Source organism: Mustela putorius, unplaced genomic scaffold, assembly GCF_011764305.1.
Source record: "Mustela putorius furo isolate JIRA1106 unplaced genomic scaffold, ASM1176430v1.1 tig00000873_pilon_pilon_pilon, whole genome shotgun sequence".
Taxonomy (NCBI): domain Eukaryota; kingdom Metazoa; phylum Chordata; class Mammalia; order Carnivora; family Mustelidae; genus Mustela; species Mustela putorius.
Genome location: NW_025421504.1, coordinates 704,446 through 720,902, shown reverse-complemented (window position 1 = coordinate 720,902; position 16,457 = coordinate 704,446).

Sequence of the window (16,457 nt, the reverse complement as noted above, 5' to 3'; positions counted from 1 at the left end):
TAGCAGGTTTGTTCATAGTTGCCCCAAATTAAAAGAAACCAAAATGTTCTTCAGGAGAGGAATGGGTCAAGAAGCTGGAACATTCGAGCGGTGGAATGTTGTTCAGGCGTAAGGAATGAGCTGTCAAGACACACGAAGTCATAGGTAGACTGTAAATGCCTATTGCTGGATGAAAGCAGCTGTTTACACTGGCTGTGGGCTCTTTGACATTCTAGAAAAACCAAACTATGGAGACAGTAAAAATCAGTGGTGGCCAGGGTGGGAGGGAGGAGGGATGACACAAGGGGTTTTTAGGGCAATGAGACTACTCTGTGTGATACTGGAACACCGGACACGTGAAACCACACATTCATTAAAGCCCATAGACTGTCCAGCAGAAGGAACAGGCTTTACCGTATGCACAATTTCGAGAATCATACAGGAGTGAAGGACTCAGGGTGGCTTGAGAGAGGAATCTGGCTGCATCACAAGTGGTAAAGCCACCAGATGCAGGGGCTGGGGACACGGTGCTCAGCCGGGCCGCTTGGAAGGGCAGAAGAAAGGTCACGGGACGCACACTGCCCTTGGTCAAGCTGTTCCTACGGGGTACCTGTCAGCAATTCTGAAAGCACCCCATGCGCTGGGACAGAGATTGTGTCGGAGGTGTTGGGTGCTGGGGTGGGGTTTCGCACTGTCGGAGTGGGAGCTGACAGAGAAGCAAGGGGCAGGGTAGGTCGATCCATGTGGGGGGGGACTCATGCTAAATATAGGTACTTATGGGGAGACGTGGAAGTACTTGTAGATGTGTGTGTAGATGTGGGCTAGCACACACGTGCCTCCTTGCTCTGTCAGTGGAGAAGCAATGACACCGAGAAGGACGCCAGCACTCAGACCTTGGTTTCTCATCCCTGTCTGCGAGACAAGGAACCAGGGCCACTTGGGGAAATGCTGAGGTGAGGACTGGGACGTTGCATGTGCAAGACGATACTGGGGCATCCTCTAGTACGAGTGTTACGGACTGAATTGTGTCCCCTTCCCGGCAAATGTCGTAGGTGAAACCCTACTCCTCTGTGCGACGGTGTTTGGTGACGGGGCCTTCTGGGAGGTAACCAAGGTTAACGAAGCCGTAGGGGAGCACCTGATTCAAGGGGACCAGTGTCCTGGCAAGGAGAGGAAGACACAGCAGGGGTGAGAGCACAGAGGAAGGCCACGTGAGACGGGGGCAAGGCGGCATCTGCCAGCCACCGAGAGGCCTCAGGAGAAACCAGCCCTGCGGCGTCTGGATCCTGGGTCTGAGGGATCGCCCTGGCGATGGGCGGTCGTTGTTTAGGCCCGGGTGTGCCGAGCCCTGCTGGTAGCTCCGAACGAAAGCTCCCGCACGGCGGGGGCCACGTCGGAGGGACGCCTGCGAGTCCGCAGCGCCGCGGAAGGGCTCGCGCAGCTCGGGCGCCGGCGGGCCACGGTGCCCCTCCGCACGGAGCGCGGGGACTCACGCACCTCAGCCGGGCGGTCGCGGCCACACCCGCGGGTCCCACGGGGAGCCCCGAGCCCCGCCACACGGAGGAGCCGCTTCGCCTCTGCGGTCTCCTCCCCAAGCCCGCGAGGCCGTCCGCCGGGCAGTCCGCAGCCTGGCTCTGCGCGGCCCTTCCCAGAACCGCCGGGTGGCCCGAGCCCAGGACAGTCCGCGGCGGGTCTCGGCCCCGACGCCCCTGGGGGACGCGGCGCCTGAATGGGGTGCGGGGTCCTGGGGCGGGGCGGGGACGGTCCACGGCAGCTGGTGGAGACGCGACGCGGGAGAGCCGCGGCGTTTGGTGGGTGACGACGACCGTGACGACGGTGACGGTGACGACGGTGACGACGACGGTGACGACGCGGCAGCTTCCGCACGGGCCGCTGAAGGCTGAGGCCGTGGGCAGCGCGAGCCCCGGGACCCCGCGACCGGAAACCTCAATCTCCGCTAAACCCGGAGTGGACGTCGCAGGAGCAGGACGTGGCCCGCCGCCGCCGCCGCCGCCGCCCTCTGCCGGGCCCGGCCTAGCTTCGCTCACGACTTCACCGAGCTTGAACCTGTCGTATCGGTGGCGGCCCCCCGCGGGGCTCGCGGTGTCCCCCCGGCGGCCGCCCCGCCCCGCACCGCCCCGCACCGCGACGCACCGCACCGCACCGCTGCGGCACTGGCCGGCCTCCCACAGGGGAGCTCGTGCGGAACGCGCCCGCTCGCCCCCAGACCCGTCCCGACCCCGCCGCCGCCGTGCTCCGTCCGGGAGGCGCCCCAGCGCCCGACTCCGGGGCCTCAGCGGCCGCGCGCCTCGGGACTGGCGGGTCAGGGCCGCCGACCCACCGCTGACCTTACCGCCCGGGCGGGGGGACGAACGCCGGGACTGACCACCGGCCGCGACCCCGCTCCAGCCCCGGACGCGTGTTCCCCAGCCTCCCTCCCGAGACACGGGGCCGTCTCCGACCCGCGCGGGACCGTCTCCGGCCGGCGCGGGACACCCGTGGAAGTCGCCTTTCCGGGACAGGAAGAGACGCGAGCGCCCGACGGACTGACCAGGCCGCGGCAGGCCCCGGCTCTGCCCTAAGCAGGCATCCTTGAGCTCTGACTGGCTGGTCAGAGTCCTGTGCCCGCCGGTGGCCCAATCGGAGAGGCCGCGGCTTGTGCTGGGATTGGCCGGGTCGGGTCAGGCCGCGGCCGGGAGCGCGAGGCTGGGGGGCGCGCTCGGTCGGGCAGACGGTCCTGCGGCGGGAGCAACCCCAGGAGCCCGAAGTCCGGCGTCTTCCCCTCCGGCCTCTGCTCAACGAGACATTCACGCGGCGAGCACCGCCCAGTCCCCCGGTCGCGCCCCGGAATGCAGGTGCGCAGGTGCCACCGTCTGACGGGGCGGGGGTGCGGACTGAGCTACGGCAGGAACCGCTAAAGTCACAAAACGCGGAGCCCCGGGAGCACTCGCGGTCCTCGGCCACCGTCGCCACCCGCGGTCACCCTCGGACACCCTCGGACACGCTCGGACACCCTCGGACACGCTCGGATGCTCAGTCACCATCACGTGGGCCCTCAGTCACCTTCGGTCACCGTAGACATTGTCTGTCACCATCTGCCCTGGCCCTCGGCCACCCTCGTCCCCTTAGACACCCTCGGTCCCCATCCACGACGGCCCTCGGCCGCCCTCGGCCACCCTCCGCCGCCACCTGCACAGCACCGAAGGGCTGGCGTTTCCGACTTGAGTTCGCACCCGTCTCCCGAGTGCAGACACCTTCGAGCTTAAGCGGAAGAAACGCGTCTCTGCCTGCCGTGGCCCCCGAGCCCCGTCCCGCTGGCCCGCGAGGCCGGGTCGTGGTCCGACGTTCCTGTGTCTTGAGACATTCGCGACTTCATCATCCTGGGATCACTCCAGCGTGACCCCTCACGCCTCCCAGCTGCGCCCACAATGGCTAAGATAGTAAAAGCGAAGAATGAGGGCGTCACCGGGAAGGGTGACAGGACCGGGAAGGGTGACAGTGACGCCGACGTGCGGGGCTGCTTGTGCAGGGGGCGCCGGCTCACGGGCCCTGCGCGCCGCTGTGCGCCCCCACCTCGCGCCGCCGAGGGCTTGGGTCTTCCACGCGCCGGCCACGAGCGCAAAGAGGAGAAACCTGACGGAGGGCAAATGGGAAGCCGAAAGGGACAGAGCCCTGACGGCCCCGCTGATGGCAGAACAACTGTCCTCAGACGATGAGCTTCCGCACAAAGCATCCCAGGCTCGAGGTGCAGGGAGTGAGCCGTGTGTTTCCCAGCCAGTCAGTCCCTCAGCAGGAGGACGTGACCAGAGTCCTGGGGCCCGCACGCGGACCATCTCGTGTGCCCGCAAGGACTCAGGACAGGATTCCTTCATCTCTTATGATGTCTGTGCCTCAAAGTGTACTTGGTACAAATACAAAGAGGCTTTCTCTGTTTAAATTCTTATTAAAGCTTCTAATAAACACTTTTATTACCCTTTTATTTTTACTTTTATAAATTATTTGTAATCTGAATTGAAGTATAATAAGTAAGAGGCCTTTCCGTTTCCTGCCGCGCCGTGGGGACCCGGGCTGCACAGAGCTGGGAAGTACCTGACCATCCAGGCCCCTTCCCTTTGAGCCCACAGTGGGGGTGACAGTGGGGAGGTGCTGGCCTGGAACAGCTGAAGGGGTGAGGTGCTGTGGGAGAGTCCCGTAGGACCAGGGGGCGCCACAGGAGGGGAGCAGCCTTGTGTAGGAGCACACGGTGTGTTGGGGGACAGGCTGTATGTGTGTATGTTGGTGAGGTAGGCTGTAGGGGACAGACTGTGTCTGTGGGTTGGGCGGCAGTCTGGATGTGTGTATGTCGGTAGGCAGGCTGTGGGGGACAGGCTGTAGGCAAACTGTGTGTGTGTGTGTGCGTGTGCATGTTGTGTGTGTGCCTTGGGGGACAGGCTGTGTGTTTGTGTGTTGGAACGTATGTGTGTGTCGGGCACAGGCCGTGTGTTTGCATGTTGTGTGTTGCATGTGCGCCATGGAGCAAGCTTTTCGGATTTCTGAGACCCGCCAGGAACTTCTGCTGGGATGCGGCCTCCAGCCCCCAGGAGGGCTCCCTTCCTGTGCCAGCCGCGTGTGCCGAGCCATCATCCCAGGCCGCTCCCGTGAGGTTCCCCTGACTCGCCGGCGTCATCAGTGGGCAGCGGCCGGCCGTGACCAGGAAGTCGTGGGCTGGGAGTGATGACACAGCTCGGGGAAGGCGAGCGATTGAAGATTCAGCCCTCTGCATGGGCGTGATAGCCCGCGGATCCGAACCCAGCAGCCCTGACTCTTGACTGACCCAGAGTCACGGCCGATGTCGGCGCCACCATTCTTGATCACTGCGCTCCTCGCACGGTACCTCAAGCCTCCGCACCCTGTGTGGGGCCACCCCCAGGGCTGGCAGGGACTTTGCAGCCGAGCAGTGTCCCCAGGACCCCCTTCCCAGCCCAGATAGGGGCAGCTTCTTTGGGTGACCTGGCCCAGTGTGACCCCCCCGTTGTCTAGGGTGGTGTCTGCCCCCGAAGGGGAGTAGTAAGCATGCTGGTCTGAGGGCAGGACCGAAGTCCACAGAGAGTCCCTCTGAGTCCCTTGAGTGCGTCAGAGGCCCAGGGCCTCGAAAGGTCAACACCCCCTGACGCCAGTCACAGCAGTGAAAACCCAACTTGCTCAGCGAGGGTTTGTGGGGGGTGGCAGGGCAGTGCTGAGATCAGATCTGGATTCGTGCAGAGGTGGGTACGTCTGAAGGGAGAGGAGGGTCGGGGAGAGGAAGCCTGCAGCCCAGGGAAGGGTACAGGCCGCTGACTGGTGCGGGGGACTTAAGCTCCAGCCCCCCACAGAGCCCCATCTTCCAGTGTTGGTCAGGCGGTTAAAGGCAAGGGACAGAGGGTCCTGGGGCCCTGGAAGGGGGGTCTAGCGCCCCTCACATTCCCGTGCCCCCTCCCCCCTCCAACCCCCTAACTCCAGTCCCCACCACCACTTCCTGGCAACCCCCCCCCCCGCGCACCCCTCCCCCCACGCCCCGGCTGTGTGTTCATAAACTTCTGCTTCCCTGGCTCTGCCCTGGTGGGTCTGTTCTCGCCGAGCTGCTGGCTTCGGGTCGCCCCTCCTAGGAGACGGGATTGAGTTCTGGCTGAGAGAATGGCCTCCCCACATGGACATTGGGCACTAGGCTTAAAGCCCTGCACTTGACCATTGCAGGAGTTTCGAGGCCAAACCCAAGTCTCCAGGGCTGGGAAATCTGGCTTCGGACCTGCGACCTGCGGGGGACCCTGAGAGAAGATCAAAGGCCCAAACACCCCAGAGGCCAAGCGGGGCACAGCTGCGGGGGTGCTCATCTCTCCGTGAGCCCACAAACTGGGGAGGACGCCTTGAGGCTGGAGGTGCTTCGTTTCTGTCAGAGCCCCCTGCCGCGGGTGACCTTAGTTCTCCTGCTGCCAAGGAGAGTCCGTGAACGCGGTCCTCTTTCCAGGCCTAGTGAGGCGAGACCCAGGACGCCCTCCGGGCGGGCCCCCGCCGCTGCCGGGTCCTGCCGCCAGAGGGCGCGCGTCCCTCCTCGGAGCCCCGGCCGGCCCTGGGCTGGGGCTCTGCAGCAGGGCTGCCGGCTGTCTGCAGGTCAGGTGGATTGGCCCTCCCCTGCGTCCACGGAGGGTTGAGGACCCCACTTAGCCATGGTCTGCCAGTCCAGGGACTGCTTGTCGCCCCAGAGGCAGGCTGACGGGAAGGAGAGTGAGCTGTAGGGGGTGCGGGGCCGGGCAGAGAGATGTGGAGGCAGCTGCCCCGCAGGGCCCTTCCTTAGCTTGGACACCGCCGCCACCCCCATCTCACTGCAGCTCCCTGGAAGCAGATGAAAGCGGAGTCCCCAGTAAACCAGCTGTGGCTGGCAGGAGATCCTAGAGGCCCTGGCAGGGTGGCTGGCTGAGATGGGTAGAGATGGCCAGAAGGACAGGGCCGGGGCCTGTGGGCAGGAGTGCATCCGGCCTGACCACCCAGCGTGAGCACACAAACCGGGTGGGACGGGCCCAGCCCAGGACAGCGTGGCCCCCGGGGGCAGATCTGAGCTCAGCGTGCCCCCACGAGTGTGAGGCGGGAGGCGAGGAGGCCAGCTTTTCAGCCGGCTGTTGGAGGCCGCGGGAGATCCCACAGACAAATGCACTAGCTGTGGAGGCGGTTGGCCATGACACTGGCACCGGCGCCAAGAGACAGATCTAGGCAGGGGTCCTACATCTCGAGACCCGATCTGGGGGATGCATAATGTCCTGGAGGAGGGACAGGAAAGACGACCACTCCTCTAAGGGGTCCAGCTGCGGGCAAGATGACGTGGCCACCTTGCCATTAGGGCTCCCTGCCCGAGCTCAATGACCGGGACCAGCTCTCCTCTGACGATGCTGATGAGGACCAGGGGAGGGGTGTCAGCCCATCCCTGGGACCTCACGGCCAGAAGGTCACAGGACCACAGCCAGCTTTGGGGCCTGGCCACTGCACTCAAGGCCCCGAAACCTGGCAAGTGACAGCCCCTTGGCCAAGGTGGTTAAGGCGACAGAGATGGGACAGTGAATGTCATCCTGGTCTCTTGAGAGGCTGCAGCCTAGAAGCCCAGGTGGGAAGAGACCGTCTCAGGCAGAAGATGTGGGGCGAGATAAGGGCAGGCAGAGGGCCCTGTGGTCAAGGTGGTCTCTCTTTGAACACGCTGAGCACAGCCTGGACCCTCTACCATCTACCGTGTCCAGCAGAGAATGTGCGGTTGCCCTGATGCACTCTGCCCCTCCCCCAGGAGCCCCCTTTGAAGAGACCGCCTGACTCCCCCGACGCCTGCCCCAGACCAGAGCGTCACTCCTGTGACCGCATCCCACAGGCCCCGTGTCACTCGGACTGTAGCAATGTGCCTGCTTTCAACAGCTTTGCCTCACCAGGTGCAATCACTTCTGTGGGGTGTCACTCCCAAAGGGTTCTTCCTTCCGGAGCCTTTTACCGGCTGGGGGTCAAGGTGGCCTTGAGCGGGTGGGGCATCCGCTGGACCTTACTCTCTTGGCCCATGCTGGCAGTTGCCCAGCAGCTGTGGGGTGGTGGAGTCTTTAGGAGGACCATAAAGTTCCATCCCACCTTGATTGGGGTGGGGGTCTTATAGGGTGGCGAGTCCTGCAGGGAGTGGGAGCTGTCTCAAGCACCAGGGGCAGCTGGTGGGAGGCCCGAGGCCGTGGGTAGATGGTTTTGAGGGTGGTGAGAACACTGTTCCAGAGCTGAGGGTTTTCATCAGAAAGAGCACCCCAGGAGAGACAGGATGTGGTCTCCTGCCCATCTTTGAGAGACAGGAAGCCCTGCCTCCAGTGGCGTCGAACTGTTGGGCTTGTAGGGTGGACTTGGCCTTGAGTAGCCGAGGTCTAGGCTGGCTCCCTGCGGCCAGTGCCCCGGGTAGCCCTGCAGGGTCACAGAGCAGGCAGGCCTTCTCCCTTCCCCTCTGGGAGCTGTCCCCAGACCCTGCGGCAGGCCTCAGGCTTATAGGTGATGGCCAGCAGGCCTGGGGCATATGTTGTGGGGAAGGTCTACCTCCTTGCTTTGGCTGGGCTATGGCCTGCAAGGTTCCTCAAAGACCCATGGGCCCGCCCTGGCTGGCCCCATCTTACCCAGACGGCCTGGGGACCCCAGTGTCCAGCCGGTTGATCTCTTGCCCATAACAGACATTCTCTCTCCCCGGGGGGCACCAGGTTCGGGCACAAGATGGCTCCTAGGAGCCCACAAAGGGGTCTCTTTTCCCCACCCCCAGGTTTTCTGGTATCTTCCTCTGTGATCTCCAGGGAAGGCTTACCTTTGACTTGGGAGGCCCTGAGACTAAGCTGTGTGCACAGAGAGGAGGACAGGCGGCTGTCCCCAGGGCCTGCACGCGAGCAGCCGCCTGGCCTCCAAGGCCCAGTGTGCCGACTGCCCCAGCCATTCGCTGCGTGCCACTGGCTTTCCCTTTTCCCTTTCCCCTTTGTCCAATGGGGAGATGCCACCCCTCCCGTAAGTCTTTCGGGGAAGCAGGGCCCTGTCCCCTCCCCAGCTCCGGGGCTGCTCTGGTCGGAATGGTGGGGGCTGTGGTTTGTTCCAGATGTTTGTCCAGCTGGGGCCGTAGGGCCGCCCCTGGGTGTTTGCGGTCCCTCCTCTGGGCCATGCATCCAGTCGCCTCGCTGGCCTCTCCACGGCGGGGCTGGCTTTGTTAAAGGGGGTAGCAGGGCTCTGTGGCTGACAGAGGGGCGGCTGCAGGGCCCGGGGTGGGGGCGGGGGTCTCAGGAGTTGTGGGAGCCCCGGGCTGAGGGGTGTCCCCCGAGCAGACAGACTGCCGGCCGATGGCCAGTCCGTCCGCTGGGAGACCAGGAAGGCTTGGGGAGGTCCCGGAGAGGCCCACCCGGCAGCAGGGAGCAGAGTCCGGAAAGCGACAGCGTCCCTCAGCCGTCTCTTAGGGAAAAGGGGAAGAAAGGCAGGAGGGAGAGAAAGTGGTTAAAAAAAACAGGTCAGTGGCCGATGGGGAGGGCTGGCGAAGGGCTCCAGGGGCCTGAGGGGGGAGCGGCAGGCAGGGTGGGGGCGGGGCCGGCCAGGCGCGCAGGGACCCGGCCCACGGGGGGGGGGGGGGGGCTGAGCCCTCGCTGCGGCAGGGCTGGGGCCGGGCTTCCAGGTGGCTGTGGGCACTTGTGTGCCAGTGGTGATGCCGGTGGTGGGAAGACACCGTATTTACCCGCCTTCACCCCCTGAGTGTGAAAGACACAGACACCCGGATGCGGGTGCTACTGTTGCTGTTGCCTCTGTGGGTGTTGGGGGGCTGCGGGGGACTCGGAGGCTGGGGCTGCAGGCCTCACCAGCACTGGGGGCAGGGGCGAGGCTGGCGGAGGCCTGCAGGCCCACAGCTCTCCTTCCTGCCTCCCCCAGTAGCCCCCCCACCCCCCACCAGAGCCTCAGCCTGGGTGGGGGTGGAGCTCGGCTCTGTGCCTGCGGGGCCAGCGGAGACGGAGACGGGGCGGACCGCTCTGCTGCTCGGAGCCCTTGAGCTCTTGGCCGGTGCTGAGGGCCACCCCAGTGTCCTGCCAAGGTCACTGCAGGACAGTCTCCTCTGCAGGACGTCTGCTTAGGCTTTCACACCCGAGAGCCACAACCCTTCTCTTCTCAGCTCCGGCCAGCCCAGCCTTGGCTTAATGTTGGCTGGTCCACCGCAGTGTCCAGACCACACTGTGGTCATGGTCCTCGGCCTCCCTCTGCTCCGGGCCCTGCCGCCCCGTCCCCAGCCAGAGGGACCCTGTTATCCTCTCGGTCAGGTCGCACACTCCCTTCCCTGCCAGACTGAACATGTGGCCTGACTCCCCCGTCCACGACACCTGGCCCACCATCCGTGGTTTCTGTGTCCCTGCCTCTCACCTCAACCAGGTTCCCAGACACTCCAGGAGCTCCCGTCCAGCTCCTCTGCCCTCTCCCTTGCCTGGACATTGTCCCCACCTGTCCCCACCGCAACCCTTTCGGCACCGCGGGCCCCTCTTCTCCCCGCAGCACGAGGCTCCTCCCGCACCCTGGCTTTCTGGCCCCCGGGGTAGTTCCTTCAGCAGCTCCCTCCTGTCTCCCCGGGAATGCTGCCTCCTCGGCGCCGTGAGCCGGTGTTTGCTTGCCCCTGTGCCCTGTGTACAGTGGCCGCTCAGTCAGGACTGTTGGATGGACATGAAAGTCCCTCACACATGTAGAGGGACAGCAAACTGCTCCTGGTTCCACGCGTCGCCCCCACACTGGTCTCAGCCACGCGGACATCCGTCAGGCAGGGCCCCGCCTGCTCGTCCTGCTGGGCGCCCACTGCCCCTTCCCCGGGGGGTTCCTGACCCTGCGGGGCCCAGGCGAACCCCCAGCAAGTCTGCTGTGCGGCGGGGCTGCCAATCCCCGTGGCAGGGGGCAACCGTAACCCCACGGTACACCTCAGGGAAGCTTGAGGACATCTGCGACCCGGGAGCAGGGCGGCCCCTCAGCCCCCTGGACCCCACCTCGCCTCCTGTAACAGAAATGACGACTCACTTTCCGATGCCTCGGGGGTGGGGGGCAGCGTCTCCGGAGGCCACCGGCTGCTGGGCCCCAAGCAGGGGTGCGTGCACCAACCCCGCTCAGGTCTCAGCCCTGGCCCGGGCCCAGTGCACATCCTCACCACAGCGGCACCGAGCCCTGTCTTCTTCCCTGTGCGGCCGTCAGGCGGCCGTGGCTTGGCCTGGAGCCCCTCGGAGTCCGGGCACACATGATCTGGGGTCCACTAAGGGGCGTGTGGTCTCTCCTAGAGCGAAGAAGTTCCTGCTGTCTGTGGGGGGGGATGGTATACGGGGTGAACGTTGCCCCGTCCCCGCCGAAAGTCACATGCACACAGAACCCGAGAAGGGGACCTTACGTGGAGATGAGGGTTTCTGCGGACATCGTCAAGTTAGGAGGAGGCCTTCTTAGACGGTGCTAAAGCCGGGAGGACGGCATCCTTGCAAGAAGGGAGGAACATGGATGCAGGTGGCACCACAGAGAAGTCCCCGTGATGACAGAGGCCACAGGCCAAGGCCTGCGGATCGCAGGCAGCCGCCAGCCGCGGGAGAAGCCTGGAACCGAGCCTCCCTCAGGTCCCCCAGGAGGATCCAGCTGGGCCTTGCCTTTGAATTTCTGGCCTCCAGAACTGTGAGAAAATAAATTTCCATTATTTGAAGCCACCAAGTCTGTAGTAACGTGTTACCGCGGCTGCAGGGAAGAACGCACCGGGCTGGTCTCCGGAGGGTGTGGGGGAGGCCAGGCTCAGAGGGGCCCGTGTCTCCAGAGCGCCGCCCTGCTGGCCGGGAGCGAGGTGGGCGGCCTGTGGAGGGGGACACGGGTGGCCCAAGCTGGGTGCTCATCAGGCCGGTGGACACACATTTCACCTCCAGGACGACGCACCGTGACGACCCGGCCCAGTGATAACGGTGCCATTCCCCTTTTATTCTTTTTGGATGAGAGTCTTGAAAAGTAGAATTTCCCAGGATCCTCGTGTTTGCAGGAAGACAAGGCAGACGTCCTGTGTTCACTCGGCCGGGCCGGTGCTGTGCCGTAGAAGGAATGATATTTAAACTCTGTGCTCTCTCTAGAAAACGGCATCACAAAGTCCTGGTCGTCTGGAGAGGAGGCCAAAGAGCAGGCAGCGAAATTATGTAGCAAGAAGCAGAATGGTTGGTGGCGTCCATTATTTTTTTAAAAATATCATTTTCTGGACGGTTTGGATGCTTTTAGAAATTTGTGATTTCTTTTCCCGTCCTGAATATGCACTTTTGTTCCCGATTTCTACCTGTGATCTTGTGTTTGTTTCTGGAGGGGCCCCTCTCAGTCTGCACGGGCTCAGACTTGACAAGGCTGGACTTGCTGCCTTTCCCGGGGAGCACCTGCACTGCCCCGTGTTTTCCGCATCCACGCAGGACCATCTGGAGGCCGCCTCGCCAGTCGCACCCAGGGTGCAGGGGACAGGGTGAGGACTCGGGTGTGGTGCAGCCTCGGGGCCACGTGGCCCTCAGGTGGGCCCTGGTAGGGGCCCCTGTGGACCGTCCAGGGGACTCACGACCCTCTCTGCCCCTCCTCAAAGTGCAGGGGCCCGCTCTCCCTGCACGCACCCGTCCCTTCCCGGCTGTCCCACTGGTGGCCTCTCGAGTATTGTGTATGTCATCCCACGCCTCCAGTGAAGGGGACTTGTGCACTCCTACTTTGGGGTGCGTGTTTGTAATTCACGGAGACTGCGTTGGGCCTGTAGACCTCACTCTGCTTCTGTTTTAGCCTAGAAGCTGATGACGGTAAATGATCATTAAAAAAAAAGGTTCTCCTGTGGTTTCTGCTTGATGAGTGTGGGACTCCGTATGGATGAATGGCTTCAGATTCAAAGGGTCGTGCTAAAACCTCAGGTTGAAATGGTCGATTTATTGACTCCTACCAGTGCCTCTGTCATTCCTGGGTTTACATATTTTACCCATTTATTTTTAGGTTCATAGGTACCGACATTCGTCCTATATTTCTGTTCTTGTTTTTACCAATATTTCTATTTTGTTAGGAATGGGATTGATAATTCCAGCTTTTGGTTCATACTTGCTTTTTATGTTTCCTACCCTTTTATTTCCAACCTATTAGTGTCCTTTTGTTTAAAGTGTTATCTCTTGGGGCGCCCGGTGGCTCAGTGGGTTAAGCCTCTGTCGGTCACATAAATAAATAAAAATCTTTGAAAACAATAAGGTGTTATCTCTCACCAATCATATATTGTTGGATCTTTTTTTTTTTTTTAAAGATTTTATTTATTTATTTGACAGAGATCACAAGTAGGCAGAGAGACAGGCAGAGAGAGAGGAAGGGAAGCAGGCTCCCCACTGAGCAGGGAGCCCAAGGTGGGGCTCGATCCCAGGACCCTGGGACCATGACCTGAGCTGAAGGCAGAGGCTTAACCCTCTAAGCCACCCAGGCGCCCCTGGATCTTTTCTTTTAAACCCAGTTTGGCCCTGTCTTTTAATTGGTGAGTTTTACCCATTCACATTTATTGTGAAGGTGTTTATTATATAATTACTTTGGTTACTTATTTATTTTTATTTATTTATAATTTTTTTAAATATTTAATTTATTTATTTAACAGAGAGACACAGAGAGAAAGAGCGCACAAGCAAGGGGAGCAGCAGGCAGGGAAAGAGGATCCCTGCTGAGCAGGAGCCCTTTGTGGGGCTCGATCCCAGGATCCTGAGATCCTGACCTGAGCCGAAGGCAGGTACTCAACCGACTGAGCCACCCAGGCGCCCTGTATAATCACATCAGTTGTAAGTCCTGTCATCGGGGCTAATTGTGCTTGCTGTTAAGTTCGTTTATTTTGTCACCTCATTTAATATTTTGTATTCACTGCACATTCTTTGCATCTATCTTTTTTCTCTTTTCCTGTTTCTGCTAGGCAGCTCTTTCTGCTGGTTTATGCAGTTATGTTCTGTTCGGGTTCTCACTGCGGCTGCGCGGGACCCCCTTCCTGCTCACTTTCACGGAATGATTTCTTAAGCTTATTTGTGCCTCTTCCTTCTGACGAGAGAGATGTCTCAACGTGTTCTCACGGCCTTCCCTCTCGGTCTCACGGTGCTGGTATTAATCTACAGTTTCAGTTCTAGATTGTCAGTAGATTGCCCATAGATTGTAGATTGTCGGTTCATTCTCTTTAGTCATTGTTTTTTGGAGGAAAGTAAGCTTGCTTGTAACTTCCGTCTTTTTTCTCCTGTGTTTGGGTCTCCCTTATTTGAACACGGCCTCCAAGAGTGATTCCAAAGTCCATTTTGGATGGAGTGTCTGAAGACTTCATGTGCCTGAGAAGATCTTTATCACATCCTTACACTGAAATGATAACATTTCAAGTACAAGTTATTTTCTTTCAGTAGTTAAAGGTATTATGCCATTGTCTTCCTGAATTCAGACTTGTCTCTGAGAAATCTGATGTCACTTGAGATTTGGGATTTCTCCCTTGCCCCTGAAATGTGTGGGTGCAGGCTTGCCTTCTCCCTCTCCCTTTGCTGGGGGGCTGTCTGGGGCCCCTTTACTGAGAGTCTCCTTTTCTTGGGCTTCCTTGGGTAAGTTTCTCCTCTACTGCCTATATCTTTGAGAGCTTCTTTCCTTTTCTTTTTCTGGGAGAGTTCCTCCATCGGATCTGCCTCCCTCTCTTGCTGTTCATTCCATCTGCTATTTCTTGGGCCAACAATTATGGTTTTATTCCCGACCTTTCCAAGCAGATGTTTCGATGACTGTCCTCTGTGAGTGTCCTTGACTCTGGTGTTGGTTAGCCCTGTCCCCAGAGGTGGACGTGGCCCAGTTGGCCGGCTGTCTCCTAATGATACGAGTAGCAGGCCATGAGTCTTGAGGTGGTCAGGTCTGGTCCAGGGTTGGGGGACAGGCCAACCTGGAGAGGGGAGGGGTGAGCCCCAGGGGGTAGGCTGAGACCGCCCAATCCATGCCAGCCCCTCCCTGTCGGCTGTCCTCCCTGGCTCGCTCCTGTGTTGGGAACTTAGCTTTCATGGGAGGGTCAGTGGCCATCCTCTGGCTTGGGGGGCCAGTGTGGGAAGGAGCCAATGCTACTGTTCCCCACGGCACCCAACCACCCTGTTTCTCCAAGTCTCAAAGTTCCCTGCCCCCATCTGTGGCCTGGGGATGGAGGCTGTTCCTTCAAGTTTTGCTTCTCACAGTCAGGGTCTTGCTTCCACCTTCTGTGTGTGGTTGACAGAGCATTTGCTCAGTGGAGGCTTATTCTGAGGGTTTACCTGTGGAGTTCAGTCCTCATGGTGCCCTACCAGGTAGGGCAGACATTGTCCCCATTTTACAGATGAGGAAATTGAAGCCTGAGAACCTCAAGTACAGGGGAAGGCGGTGGGGAACCAGGACTTGGACAATGATTAGGCTCTTCGTCGCGAGAGGAACGAACCAGGCGTATTTAGGTATCTGTCTGCCTGTCTGTCTGCCTAGCATGTCCAGCACAGTGATGACAGGATTACATTGCTATCCATTGCCTGCTTTTGATACAAAAATTCACAACTCGGGAATGATCTACATGTCCACAGGAGAGAATTGCCATACCCAGTACGGTGCACCCCCATGGCAAGCGTTACGGTGGCCTCGGGTGTGGAAAGCAATGTGTGACCCACGTTTCTAAAGCGCAGACGGGCACACGTGGTTGTTTAAATCTGCGACTCCAGGATAGAAGGACAGACGGGGGTTTGACCCTGGTTCTCGCTGGGTAGTGGGATGTGCGTTCGCCAGGGCAGGGAATCACCTCAGGCTCAGGGAAGACCACTAGGAGCGTGACCTCAGTGGTTCTTGTGGAGGGCACCAGGGACCTGCCACTAGGACCCAAGTGGCAGTTAGGAAGACCAACAGAGACACCAAGTCCTGGTGTCCCCGCCTCCAGGGACCCCCCCGAGGGAGCACAGGTAGCCCTGCAGACCCAGACGCGCCATCGGGGGCTCGCTTCGGGTCCCCACTCGACCACTCATCAGCACAGCCTTGGACAAGTCCTGCCTCTCTGGGCCTCAGCTTTCCCTCTGTAAATAAGGGGTCTGGGGTTTACTCTTTCTTCAGGAGGGGGGCTCTGTGGTTTCCAGGTCTGGCCCGACTTGCTTCCCACCGCCCGCCCTGGCCATCAGCTCCCAGGAGCCTCCACCCTTTCCCCACTCCCCACCCTTCTGAAGCAACTTCCTGTAGATGAAAGACATCACCTCTAGCCTCCCTCCAGAGGCCCTTGTCACCTGAGGCAGGCTTGACCTGACCCCACCCCAGTGGCCAGAGGCTGTGCCCCCATGGACCTACGCCCTCCTCATGGTCCCCCTCCGTCCTCCATGCTTACGATTGTCCCATTGTCTGTCTGTCCTTCTCTCCACACTCCAGACTATGCCTGCGTTGGGGGGGCAGGGGGTAGTGCTGGGTTCCCCTTCCACGTCCCCCACCTCTCCTGACCCTTATCTCGATGCGGGGCTCCATCCCGGGACCCTGGGCTGAAGGCAGAGGCTTAACCCTCTGAGCCACCCCGGCGCCCGCGCCCGGGATTATGTCAGTTTTGTTTTTGTGGTTTTGGTGGGAGATTCCAGGGTGCAGGACGGGGGTGGGGCGTGGGCAGCTTGGCCTGCTGCCTCGCAGCCCAGAGTCTAGGAGGACACCCCACAGCTCTCACCCACAATGGGGGTGCATTTTCCTCTCCCCGGACAGCAAGCAGGTTCCCCAAGTTCCCATCGCCCCCCTTCCCGCAGGAGCATGCCCAGGGTGGGGCTCTCATTCTAGACCCCAGGCCGACCGCTGCCAGCGCCCCCCTCCCACGCCCTCCCCATTCGGTGGGGGGGCCGGTGAGGACAGGTGAAGGGGCTGAGGGCTGGCTGAGACCTGGGGGAGTGCTCTGGCTGATTTGCCCCTCCTGCAGCCCCCCTGCGGCCTGGAGCATGGAAAGTGCCCCCTTGCTCCTCCCCTTCCTCGGG